The sequence below is a fragment of the Oncorhynchus masou genome, unplaced genomic scaffold (genome assembly GCF_036934945.1).
Source record: "Oncorhynchus masou masou isolate Uvic2021 unplaced genomic scaffold, UVic_Omas_1.1 unplaced_scaffold_2348, whole genome shotgun sequence".
NCBI classification, from domain to species: domain Eukaryota; kingdom Metazoa; phylum Chordata; class Actinopteri; order Salmoniformes; family Salmonidae; genus Oncorhynchus; species Oncorhynchus masou.
The window spans coordinates 35,001-47,500 of NW_027008808.1; the positions used below are offsets into that span (position 1 = coordinate 35,001).

Consider the following 12,500-nt stretch of genomic DNA (forward strand, 5'->3'; position numbering starts at 1 on the left):
ATATAGAACATTTAACCATCATAGACCACAACAGGTAATATACCTGGGGGTTCATATAGAACATTAGAGAACCATCATAGACCACAACAGGTAATATACCTGGGGGTTCAGACAGAACATTAGAGAACCATCATAGACCACAACAGGTAATATACCTGGGGGTTCATATAGAACATTTAACCATCATAGACCACAACAGGTAATATACCTGGGGGTTCAGACAGAACATTAAACCATCATAGACCACAACAGGTAATATACCTGGGGGTTCATATAGAACATTAGAGAACCATCATAGACCACAACAGGTAATATACCTGGGGGTTCAGACAGAACATTAAACCATCATAGACCACAACAGGTAATATACCTGGGGGTTCATATAGAACATTAAACCCTCATAGACCACAACAGGTAATATACCTGGGGGTTCAGACAGAACATTAAACCATCATAGACCACAACAGGTAATATACCTGGGGGTTCATATAGAACATTAGAGAACCATCATAGACCACAACAGGTAATATACCTGGGGGTTCATATAGAACATTAAACCCTCATAGACCACAACAGGTAATATACCTGGGGGTTCATATAGAACATTAAACCATCATAGACCACAACAGGTAATATACCTGGGGGTTCATATAGAACATTAGAGAACCATCATAGACCACAACAGGTAATATACCTGGGGGTTCATATAGAACATTTAACCATCATAGACCACAACAGGTAATATACCTGGGGGTTCATATAGAACATTAGAGAACCATCATAGACCACAACAGGTAATATACCTGGGGGTTCAGACAGAACATTAGAGAACCATCATAGACCACAACAGGTAATATACCTGGGGGTTCATATAGAACATTAGAGAACCATCATAGACCACAACAGGTAATATACCTGGGGGTTCATATAGAACATTAGAGAACCATCATTGCCCACAACAATAGGAGGACAGTATTAAGTCCCATTTCTGATTTTCAGTTTGTATAACATGTCAATAACCTTTTTACACAAAGGACCTTGTAAACAACAAGCAGCACGGTAGCTGTTTCTTGTCAACAACAAGCAGCACGGTAGCTGTTTCTGGTAAACAACAAGCAGCACGGTAGCTGTTTCTGGTAAACAACAAGCAGCACGGTAGCTCTTTCTGGTAAACAACAAGCAGCACGGTAGCTGTTTCTTGTCAACAACAAGCAGTACGGTAGCTGTTTCTTGTAAACAACAAGCAGCACGGTAGCTGTTTCTTGTCAACAACAAGCAGCACGGTAGCTGTTTCTGGTAAACAACAAGCAGCACGGTAGCTGTTTCTGGTAAACAACAAGCAGCACGGTAGCTGTTTCTGGTAAACAACAAGCAGCACGGTAGCTGTTTCTGGTAAACAACAAGCAGCACGGTAGCTGTTTCTTGTAAACAACAAGCAGCACGGTAGCTGTTTCTTGTAAACAACAAGCACTACGGTAGCTGTTTCTTGTAAACAACAAGCACTACGGTAGCTGTTTCTTGTAAACAACAAGCACTACGGTAGCTGTTTCTTGTAAACAACAAGCACTACGGTAGCTGTTTCTTGTAAACAACAAGCACTACGGTAGCTGTTTCTTGTAAACAACAAGCAGCACGGTAGCTGTTTCTTGTAAACAACAAGCACTACGGGAGCTGTTTCTTGTAAACAACAAGCACTACGGTAGCTGTTTCTTGTAAACAACAAGCACTACGGTAGCTGTTTCTTGTAAACAACAAGCACTACGGTAGCTGTTTCTTGTAAACAACAAGCACTACGGTAGCTGTTTCTGGTAAACAACAAGCAGCACGGTAGCTGTTTCTTGTCAACAACAAGCAGTACGGTAGCTGTTTCTTGTCAACAACAAGCAGTACGGTAGCTGTTTCTGGTAAACAACAAGCAGCACGGTGCTGTTTCTGGTAAACAACAAGCAGCACGGTAGCTGTTTCTTGTAAACAACAAGCACTACGGTAGCTGTTTCTTGTAAACAACAAGCACTACGGTAGCTGTTTCTTGTAAACAACAAGCAGTACGGTAGCTGTTTCTTGTCAACAACAAGCAGCACGGTAGCTGTTTCTTGTCAACAACAAGCAGCACGGTAGCTGTTTCTGGTAAACAACAAGCAGCACGGTAGCTGTTTCTGGTAAAGAACATGCAGTAGGGTAGCTGTTTCTTGTAAACAACTAGCAGCACGGTAGCTGTTTCTTGTCAACAACAAGCAGCACGGTAGCTGTTTCTGGTAAACAACAAGCAGCACGGTAGCTGTTTCTGGTAAAGAACATGCAGTAGGGTAGCTGTTTCTTGTAAACAACAAGCAGCACGGTAGCTGTTTCTTGTCAACATCAAGCAGCACGGTAGCTGTTTCTTGTCAACAACAAGCAGCACGGTAGCTGTTTCTTGTCAACAACAAGCAGCACGGTAGCTGTTTCTTGTCAACAACAAGCAGCACGGTAGCTGTTTCTTGTCAACAACAAGCAGCACGGTAGCTGTTTCTTGTCAACAACAAGCATCACGGTAGCTGTTTCTTGTCAACAACAAGCAGCACGGTAGCTGTTTCTTGTCAACAACAAGCAGCACGGTAGCTGTTTCTTGTCAACAACAAGCAGCACGGTAGCTGTTTCTTGTCAACAACAAGCAGCACGGTAGCTGTTTCTTGTCAACAACAAGCAGCACGGTAGCTGTTTCTTGTAAACAACAAGCAGCACGGTAGCTGTTTCTGGTATTCAACAAGCAGCACGGTAGCTGTTTCTGGTAAACAACAAGCAGCACGGTAGCTGTTTCTGGTAAACAACAAGCAGCACGGTAGCTGTTTCTTGTAAACAACAAGCAGCACGGTAGCTGTTTCTTGTAAACAACAAGCAGCACGGTAGCTGTTTCTTGTAAACAACAAGCAGCACGGTAGCTGTTTCTTGTAAACAACAAGCAGCACGGTAGCTGTTTCTTGTAAACAACAAGCACTACGGTAGCTGTTTCTTGTAAACAACAAGCACTACGGTAGCTGTTTCTTGTAAACAACAAGCACTACGGTAGCTGTTTCTTGTAAACAACAAGCAGCACGGTAGCTGTTTCTTGTAAACAACAAGCACTACGGTAGCTGTTTCTTGTAAACAACAAGCACTACGGTAGCTGTTTCTTGTAAACAACAAGCACTACGGTAGCTGTTTCTTGTAAACAACAAGCACTACGGTAGCTGTTTCTTGTAAACAACAAGCACTACGGTAGCTGTTTCTTGTAAACAACAAGCACTACGGTAGCTGTTTCTTGTAAACAACAAGCACTACGGTAGCTGTTTCTTGTAAACAACAAGCACTACGGTAGCTGTTTCTTGTAAACAACAAGCACTACGGTAGCTGTTTCTTGTAAACAACAAGCAGCACGGTAGCTGTTTCTTGTAAACAACAAGCAGCACGGTAGCTGTTTCTTGTAAACAACAAGCACTACGGTAGCTGTTTCTTGTAAACAACAAGCACTACGGTAGCTGTTTCTTGTAAACAACAAGCACTACGGTAGCTGTTTCTTGTAAACAACAAGCACTACGGTAGCTGTTTCTGGTAAACAACAAGCAGCACGGTAGCTGTTTCTTGTCAACAACAAGCAGCACGGTAGCTGTTTCTTGTCAACAACAAGCAGCACGGTAGCTGTTTCTGGTAAACAACAAGCAGCACGGTAGCTGTTTCTTGTCAACAACAAGCAGTACGGTAGCTGTTTCTGGTAAACAACAAGCAGCACGGTGCTGTTTCTGGTAAACAACAAGCAGCACGGTAGCTGTTTCTTGTAAACAACAAGCACTACGGTAGCTGTTTCTTGTAAACAACAAGCACTACGGTAGCTGTTTCTTGTAAACAACAAGCAGCACGGTAGCTGTTTCTTGTCAACAACAAGCAGCACGGTAGCTGTTTCTTGTCAACAACAAGCAGCACGGTAGCTGTTTCTGGTAAACAACAAGCAGTAGGGTAGCTGTTTCTTGTAAACAACTAGCAGCACGGTAGCTGTTTCTTGTCAACAACAAGCAGCACGGTAGCTGTTTCTGGTAAACAACAAGCAGCACGGTAGCTGTTTCTTGTCAACAACAAGCAGCAAGGTAGCTGTTTCTTGTCAACAACTAGCAGCACGGTAGCTGTTTCTGGTCAACAACAAGCAGTACAGCAGGTGTTCCTGTAGCTGTTCCTGTAATCTCTATGTGTTCTGTCAGACCCAACTTCAACCAGCAGAACGTCCAGGGTGGGTTCCACAACAAGATCCCTCAGAACCAGAACCAGAAGGCTCCGTTTGGGTCAAACACCAAGCTGTCGGTCCTTCAGATCCCCCAGGGACTCAACAACATCTCCAAGCTTAACCAACACTTCAGCAAGTTCGGGACTATCGTCAACCTGCAGGTTCGACTGATTGGCTAACGATACCTTTCTGCTTTAAGCTGTATTTTTTTCTTGTTGGTGTTATTGGCACACTACTCCCTATTTAGTGCACTTCTTCTTAGTGAGTGAGGGTTAACATAAACCTATCTCTCTCCCCCTCTCTGTCTCCCCCCCCCCACCCCCAGGTAACCTATGGCAATGACCCGGAGGGGGCCCTGATCCAGTTTGACAGTCACGAGGAGGCTAAGCGTGCCCTGCAGAGTCCTGAGGCCGTTCTCAACAACCGCTTCATTAGAGTCCTCTGGCACTGTGAGGACGAGATGGGACAGCAGGGAATGGGACAGCAGGGAATGGGACAGCAGGGACAGCAACACCATCAACCACAGCCACTCATGGTAAGTCCACTTCCCAAATATGGCAGCCTATTCCCTTAAAAAGTGCACTCCTTTTCTACCAGAGCTCTATGGACCCCGGGCAAAAGTGGTGCACTTGGATTTAGTAAGCACCTTTCATTCATTCAGCCATTTTGCCCAAATGGCCGTTCGTTATTAGTGGCCTCAGATCCAGAGTTTTTCCTGCTGGTCGGTGCGTACTGCAACACAGTTGGCCTTCTATGTTATGTCGTTTGCCCTAGCCTGTTGTCGTTGACCTAGCCTGTTGTCGTTGACCTACTAGCCTGTTGTCGTTGACCTAGCCTGTTGTCGTTGACCTAGCCTGTTGTCGTTGACCTACTAGCCTGTTGACCTACTAGCCTGTTGACCTACTAGCCTGTTGACCTACTAGCCTGTTGACCTACTAGCCTGTTGACCTACTAGCCTGTTGACCTACTAGCCTGTTGTCGTTGACCTACTAGCCTGTTGCCGTTGACCTACTAGCCTGTTGCCGTTGACCTACTAGCCTGTTGCCGTTGACCTACTAGCCTGTTGTCGTTGACCTACTAGCCTGTTGTCGTTGACCTACTAGCCTGTTGCCGTTGACCTACTAGCCTGTTGCCGTTGACCTACTAGCCTGTTGTCGTTGACCTACTAGCCTGTTGTCGTTGACCTACTAGCCTGTTGTCGTTGACCTACTAGCCTGTTGTCGTTGACCTACTAGCCTGTTGCCGTTGACCTACTAGCCTGTTGCCGTTGACCTACTAGCCTGTTGCCGTTGACCTACTAGCCTGTTGTCCTTGACCTACTAGCCTGTTGTCGTTGACCTACTAGCCTGTTGCCGTTGACCTACTAGCCTGTTGCCGTTGACCTACTAGCCTGTTGTCGTTGACCTACTAGCCTGTTGTCGTTGACCTACTAGCCTGTTGTCGTTGACCTACTAGCCTGTTGTCGTTGACCTACTAGCCTGTTGTCGTTGACCTACTAGCCTGTTGTCGTTGACCTACTTGCCTGTTGCCGTTGACCTACTAGCCTGTTGCCGTTGACCTACTAGCCTGTTGCCGTTGACCAACTAGCCTGTTGTCGTTGACCAACTAGCCTGTTGTCGTTGACCTACTTGCCTGTTGCCGTTGACCTACTTGCCTGTTGCCGTTGACCTACTAGCCTGTTGCCGTTGACCTACTAGCCTGTTGCCGTTGACCTACTAGCCTGTTGTCGTTGACCTACTAGCCTGTTCCCGTTGACCTACTAGCCTGTTGCCGTTGACCTACTAGCCTGTTGCCGTTGACCTACTAGCCTGTTGCCGTTGACCTACTAGCCTGTTGCCGTTGACCTACTAGCCTGTTGCCGTTGACCTACTAGCCTGTTGCCGTTGACCTACTAGCCTGTTGCCGTTGACCTACTAGCCTGTTGCCGTTGACCTACTAGCCTGTTGCCGTTGACCTACTAGCCTGTTGCCGTTGACCTACTAGCCTGTTGCCGTTGACCTACTAGCCTGTTGCCGTTGACCTACTAGCCTGTTGCCGTTGACCTACTAGCCTGTTGCCGTTGACCTACTAGCCTGTTGCCGTTGACCTACAAGCCTGTTGCCGTTGACCTACAAGCCTGTTGCCGTTGACCTACTAGCCTGTTGCCGTTGACCTACTAGCCTGTTGCCGTTGACCTACTAGCCTGTTGCCGTTGACCTACTAGCCTGTTGCCGTTGACCTACTAGCCTGTTGCCGTTGACCTACTAGCCTGTTGCCGTTGACCTACTAGCCTGTTGCCGTTGACCTACTAGCCTGTTGCCGTTGACCTACAAGCCTGTTGCCGTTGACCGAGCCTAGCCTGTTGCCGTTGACCGAGCCTAGCCTGTTGCCGTTGACCGAGCCTAGCCTGTTGCCGTTGACCGAGCCTAGCCTGTTGCCGTTGACCGAGCCTAGCCTGTTGCCGTTGACCGAGCCTAGCCTGTTGCCGTTGACCGAGCCTAGCCTGTTGCCGTTGACCGAGCCTAGCCTGTTGCCGTTGACCGAGCCTAGCCTGTTGCCGTTGACCGAGCCTAGCCTGTTGCCGTTGACCGAGCCTAGCCTGTTGCCGTTGACCGAGCCTAGCCTGTTGCCGTTGACCGAGCCTAGCCTGTTGCCGTTGACCGAGCCTAGCCTGTTGCCGTTGACCGAGCCTAGCCTGTTGCCGTTGACCGAGCCTAGCCTGTTGCCGTTGACCGAGCCTAGCCTGTTGCCGTTGACCGAGCCTAGCCTGTTGCCGTTGACCGAGCCTAGCCTGTTGCCGTTGACCGAGCCTAGCCTGTTGCCGTTGACCGAGCCTAGCCTGTTGCCGTTGACCGAGCCTAGCCTGTTGCCGTTGACCGAGCCTAGCCTGTTGCCGTTGACCGAGCCTAGCCTGTTGCCGTTGACCGAGCCTAGCCTGTTGCCGTTGACCGAGCCTAGCCTGTTGCCGTTGACCGAGCCTAGCCTGTTGCCGTTGACCGAGCCTAGCCTGTTGCCGTTGACCGAGCCTAGCCTGTTGCCGTTGACCGAGCCTAGCCTGTTGCCGTTGACCGAGCCTAGCCTGTTGCCGTTGACCGAGCCTAGCCTGTTGCCGTTGACCGAGCCTAGCCTGTTGCCGTTGACCGAGCCTAGCCTGTTGCCGTTGGCCGAGCCTAGCCTGTTGCCGTTGACCGAGCCTAGCCTGTTGCCGTTGACCGAGCCCTAGCCTGTTGCCGTTGACCGAGCCTAGCCTGTTGCCGTTGACCGAGCCTAGCCTGTTGCCGTTGACCGAGCCTAGCCTGTTGCCGTTGACCGAGCCTAGCCTGTTGCCGTTGACCGAGCCTAGCCTGTTGCCGTTGACCGAGCCTAGCCTGTTGCCGTTGACCGAGCCTAGCCTGTTGCCGTTGACCGAGCCTAGCCTGTTGCCGTTGACCGAGCCTAGCCTGTTGCCGTTGACCGAGCCTAGCCTGTTGCCGTTGACCGAGCCTAGCCTGTTGCCGTTGACCGAGCCTAGCCTGTTGCCGTTGACCGAGCCTAGCCTGTTGCCGTTGACCGAGCCTAGCCTGTTGCCGTTGACCGAGCCTAGCCTGTTGCCGTTGACCGAGCCTAGCCTGTTGCCGTTGACCGAGCCTAGCCTGTTGCCGTTGACCGAGCCTAGCCTGTTGCCGTTGACCGAGCCTAGCCTGTTGCCGTTGACCGAGCCTAGCCTGTTGCCGTTGACCGAGCCTAGCCTGTTGCCGTTGACCGAGCCTAGCCTGTTGCCGTTGACCGAGCCTAGCCTGTTGCCGTTGACCGAGCCTAGCCTGTTGCCGTTGACCGAGCCTAGCCTGTTGCCGTTGACCGAGCCTAGCCTGTTGCCGTTGACCGAGCCTAGCCTGTTGCCGTTGACCGAGCCTAGCCTGTTGCCGTTGACCGAGCCTAGCCTGTTGCCGTTGACCGAGCCTAGCCTGTTGCCGTTGACCGAGCCTAGCCTGTTGCCGTTGACCGAGCCTAGCCTGTTGCCGTTGACCGAGCCTAGCCTGTTGCCGTTGACCGAGCCTAGCCTGTTGCCGTTGACCGAGCCTAGCCTGTTGCCGTTGACCGAGCCTAGCCTGTTGCCGTTGACCGAGCCTAGCCTGTTGCCGTTGACCGAGCCTAGCCTGTTGCCGTTGACCGAGCCTAGCCTGTTGCCGTTGACCGAGCCTAGCCTGTTGCCGTTGACCGAGCCTAGCCTGTTGCCGTTGACCGAGCCTAGCCTGTTGCCGTTGACCGAGCCTAGCCTGTTGCCGTTGACCGAGCCTAGCCTGTTGCCGTTGACCGAGCCTAGCCTGTTGCCGTTGACCGAGCCTAGCCTGTTGCCGTTGACCGAGCCTAGCCTGTTGCCGTTGACCGAGCCTAGCCTGTTGCCGTTGACCGAGCCTAGCCTGTTGCCGTTGACCGAGCCTAGCCTGTTGCCGTTGACCGAGCCTAGCCTGTAGCCGTTGACCGAGCCTAGCCTGTAGCCGTTGACCGAGCCTAGCCTGTTGCCGTTGACCGAGCCTAGCCTGTTGCCGTTGACCGAGCCTAGCCTGTTGCCGTTGACCGAGCCTAGCCTGTTGCCGTTGACCGAGCCTAGCCTGTTGCCGTTGACCGAGCCTAGCCTGTTGCCGCTGCCCTTTGTTTGTTTATTGTTGACGTTGTTGTTGTTGTGAACTCCAGCAGGTGCAGCAGCCAGCCACTAGTCTGAAACAGTCCGTCAAAGACCGTCTGGGCCCTCTGCCTGCCGACAGCTCGGAGCCCAACCAAGACTCTCGTGTTGCCTCACAGAATGACTTTAAATCCAACCTATCAATGAAGGAGAGGCTGGGCTTTGCCTCTAAACCAGGAAGTACCCCTAGTGGACCGGCAGGAAAGGTGAGAAAACAAGTCCACTGTATCAACAAATCGAAATATTGTTTTTGATTTGAGTTTTCCTTTGAGTTGCCCTTTAAGTTGACCTCCTCTACCAGGTGTTCTCCTATATGAGTCCTCTCCACCAGGTATTCTCCTATATGAGTCCTCTCCACCAGGTATTCTCCTATATGAGTCCTCTCCACCAGGTGTTCTCCTATATGAGTCCTCTCCACCAGGTGTTCTCCTATATGAGTCCTCTCTACCAGGTGTTCTCCTATATGAGTCCTCTCTACCAGGTGTTCTCCTATATGAGTCCTCTCTACCAGGTGTTCTCCTATATGAGTCCTCTCCACCAGGTGTTCTCCTATATGAGTCTTCTCCTATATGAGTCCTCTCTACCAGGTGTTCTCCTATATGAGTCCTCTCCACCAGGTGTTCTCCTATATGAGTCCTCTCCACCAGGTGTTCTCCTATATGAGTCCTCTCTACCAGGTGTTCTCCTATATGAGTCCTCTCTACCAGGTGTTCTCCTATATGAGTCCTCTCTACCAGGTGTTCTCCTATATGAGTCCTCTCTACCAGGTGTTCTCCTATATGAGTCCTCTCTACCAGGTGTTCTCCTATATGAGTCTTCTCTACCAGGTGTTCTCCTATATGAGTCCTCTCTACCAGGTGTTCTCCAATATGAGTCCTCTCTACCAGGTGTTCTCCTATATGAGTCCTCTCCCCCAGGTGTTCTCCACCTCTACGGGGCTGACTAAGACAGTGTATAACATGGTCCTCCTCTCCACCAGGTGTTCTCCACCTCTACGGGGCTGACTAAGACAGTGTATAACATGGTCCTCCTCTCCAACAGGTGTTCTCCACCTCTACGAGGCTGACTAAGACAGTGTATAACATGGTCCTCCTCTCCACCAGGTGTTCTCCACCTCTACGGGGCTGACTAAGACAGTGTATAACATGGTCCTCCTCTCCCCCAGGTGTTCTCCACCTCTACGGGGCTGACTAAGACAGTGTATAACATGGTCCTCCTCTCCAACAGGTGTTCTCCACCTCTACGGGGCTGACTAAGACAGTGTATAACATGGTCCTCCTCTCCACCAGGTGTTCTCCACCTCTACGGGGCTGACTAAGACAGTGTATAACATGGTCCTCCTCTCCCCCAGGTGTTCTCCACCTCTACGGGGCTGACTAAGACAGTGTATAACATGGTCCTCCTCTCCAACAGGTGTTCTCCACCTCTACAGGGCTGACTAAGACAGTGTATAACATGGTCCTCCTCTCCCCCAGGTGTTCTCCACCTCTACGGGGCTGACTAAGACAGTGTATAACATGGTCCTCCTCTCCCCCAGGTGTTCTCCACCTCTACGGGGCTGACTAAGACAGTGTATAACATGGTCCTCTCCACCAGGTGTTCTCCACCTCTACAGGGCTGACTAAGACAGTGTATAACATGGTCCTCTCCACCAGGTGTTCTCCACCTCTACAGGGCTGACTAAGACAGTGTATAACATGGTCCTCCTCTCCAACAGGTGTTCTCCACCTCTACGGGGCTGACTAAGACAGTGTATAACATGGTCCTCCTCTCCAACAGGTGTTCTCCACCTCTACGAGGCTGACTAAGACAGTGTATAACATGGTCCTCCTCTCCAACAGGTGTTCTCCACCTCTACGAGGCTGACTAAGACAGTGTATAACATGGTCCTCCTCTCCACCAGGTGTTCTCCACCTCTACGGGGCTGACTAAGACAGTGTATAACATGGTCCTCCTCTCCCCCAGGTGTTCTCCACCTCTACGGGGCTGACTAAGACAGTGTATAACATGGTCCTCCTCTCCAACAGGTGTTCTCCACCTCTACAGGGCTGACTAAGACAGTGTATAACATGGTCCTCCTCTCCCCCAGGTGTTCTCCACCTCTACAGGGCTGACTAAGACAGTGTATAACATGGTCCTCCTCTCCCCCAGGTGTTCTCCACCTCTACGGGGCTGACTAAGACAGTGTATAACATGGTCCTCCTCTCCAACAGGTGTTCTCCACCTCTACGGGGCTGACTAAGACAGTGTATAACATGGTCCTCCTCTCCACCAGGTGTTCTCCACCTCTACGGGGCTGACTAAGACAGTGTATAACATGGTCCTCCTCTCCACCAGGTGTTCTCCACCTCTACAGGGCTGACTAAGACAGTGTATAACATGGCAGCACTGAAAGCAGCTCAGAAGACGGCTCTGTTCGCTGGCGTCGCTGCTACAGAGGAGGCTATGAAGAATAAACAGGTGGGAGAGGAGGAGAGGGAGGGAAAGATGGATGATGGATGGTTGGGTGGGTGGGTGGATGGAGGAGAGGAAGGAGGTGAGTGGGGGGAGGAGAGGAGAGGGAGGGAGGAGAGGGAAGGGAGGGAAATATAGATGATGGATGGATGGAGGAGAGGAAGGAGGTGAGTGGGGGGAGGAGGGAGAGAGTGGGGGGAGGAGGAGGAGAGGGTGGGTAGCGGGGAGGAGAGGAGAGGGAGGGAGGAGAGGGAAGGGAGGGAAAGATAGATGGGTGGGTGGGTGGATGGAGGAGAGGAAGGAGGTGAGTGGGGGGGAGGAGGAGGAGGAGAGGGTGGGTAGGGGGGAGGAGAGGAGAGGGTGGGAGGGAGGAGATTGAAGGGAGGGAAAGATAGATGATGGATGGAGGAGAGGAAGGAGGTGAGTGGGGGGGAGGAGGAGAGAGGGTGGGGGGAAGAAGGAGTGTGTGGGAAGGTGGGTGGAGGAGGAGGAAGAGAAGGTGGGGGGCTGGAAGGGGGAAGGGTTAGGGAAGAGGGGTCATGTTCGTCCATCTCTAATCCTGTTCGGAGACTCCTGGGAGAAGAGTCTGAACGTAACAGTCGTCTTTATGTAGCTTTTCCAGACGCTCAGAGCACTTTACCGTGGTTGTGGAAGAGGTGGATTACCACTTTAATATTCCCCTGACAGGAAGCCCTGCGGCTCCAACAGGAAATGAGGAAGAAGAAGCAGGAAATCCTGGAGAAACACATCGAGACTCAGAAGGTGAGTTTTTTTTTTTTCCTTCCCCCATAGAGAATGATAGAGGTCTCTAGTGGCCAACAGGCTGTTTAAACATGGGCAACGCCATTAAGGGCCTCCACCATGCTTCTGCCATTTTAAAGTAGTCAACGGCGTGTGGTTTTCCTATGGGTTGTGAAAAGCTCTGCCCATGCTGTCACAGACGCTGGCAACGGCACAGATATAAAGATGAGTCCTCTATCCATCTCTATGGTTTTACCCTCACCGCGGCTCAATCCATCTGTCCTTGATTCCTCTCTCCTTTTCCTTCGTCAAAACCCATTGAAGAAGAAGGTCTGAGGTAGAGGAGATGAGGTGGCCATGTAAAATGAATCCCTCTGGTCCCTAGAAGGTCGCTAGTATCATGTTTGTCCTCTCTCGTACGCCCGCGTTCCA

General features: G+C 50.9%; 1 pseudogene; it reads left to right on the plus strand.

Annotated features, from left to right (window-relative positions):
* LOC135533378 (RNA-binding protein 26-like) overlaps positions 1–12,500 on the plus strand; it is a 38,163-nt pseudogene that overhangs the window by 17,557 nt on the left and 8,106 nt on the right.